Source organism: Seriola lalandi, unplaced genomic scaffold, assembly GCF_002814215.2.
Source record: "Seriola lalandi dorsalis isolate HSWRI2012SDOR001 ecotype SW California unplaced genomic scaffold, Sedor1 jcf7180002045660, whole genome shotgun sequence".
Taxonomy (NCBI): Eukaryota; Metazoa; Chordata; class Actinopteri; order Carangiformes; family Carangidae; genus Seriola; species Seriola lalandi.
Window position 1 is genome coordinate 1 of NW_019516228.1, and position 495 is coordinate 495.

The window sequence follows — 495 nt, forward strand, 5'->3', positions numbered from 1 at the left end:
GGTATTATGATGTTCTATCCAACTCACTGTAGCTGCGTGGCGTATATTTTGTTAATATATCTGTTCTGTGTCTGCTCCACAGGAACCATATTTGCTTATGGGCAGACTTCCTCTGGAAAGACTTTCACTATGATGGGGAGTGACCAAACTCCCGGAGTGATACCTCTGGCTGTGGAGGATGTCTTCCAAACCATTAAAAATGTAAGAATTTAATCAGATGTTTAAAACATGCCTCAGTTTGTTGTGTAATCACTGTTTATTCTAACAATGGTTTTCTTTTGCCCAAAGTTTCCAAAGAAGGAGTTCCTTCTCAGGGTGTCTTACATGGAAATCTACAACGAGACAGTGACTGATCTGCTTGTCGACAGCTGGAAAAGAAGACCACTGGAAGTCCGAGAGACAATCAATGTAAGTGAGCCATTTAGAAGTTTGGAGTTCAGTGACTTTTCATCAAATCTGGATCACATATCATGCAAAGACTCAGTCTGGATCTGT

At 40.8% G+C, this 495-nt stretch overlaps 1 long non-coding RNA gene across 1 annotated transcript; it reads left to right on the plus strand.

Moving 5' to 3' along the window:
- The first annotated feature begins 87 nt into the window (after positions 1-87).
- LOC111648671 (uncharacterized) lies at positions 88-408 on the plus strand. Its single transcript, XR_002760183.1, has 2 exons — positions 88-201; positions 289-408. It is a non-coding gene; the product is annotated as an uncharacterized LOC111648671 (long non-coding RNA).
- The last annotated feature ends 87 nt before the right edge of the window (positions 409-495 follow it).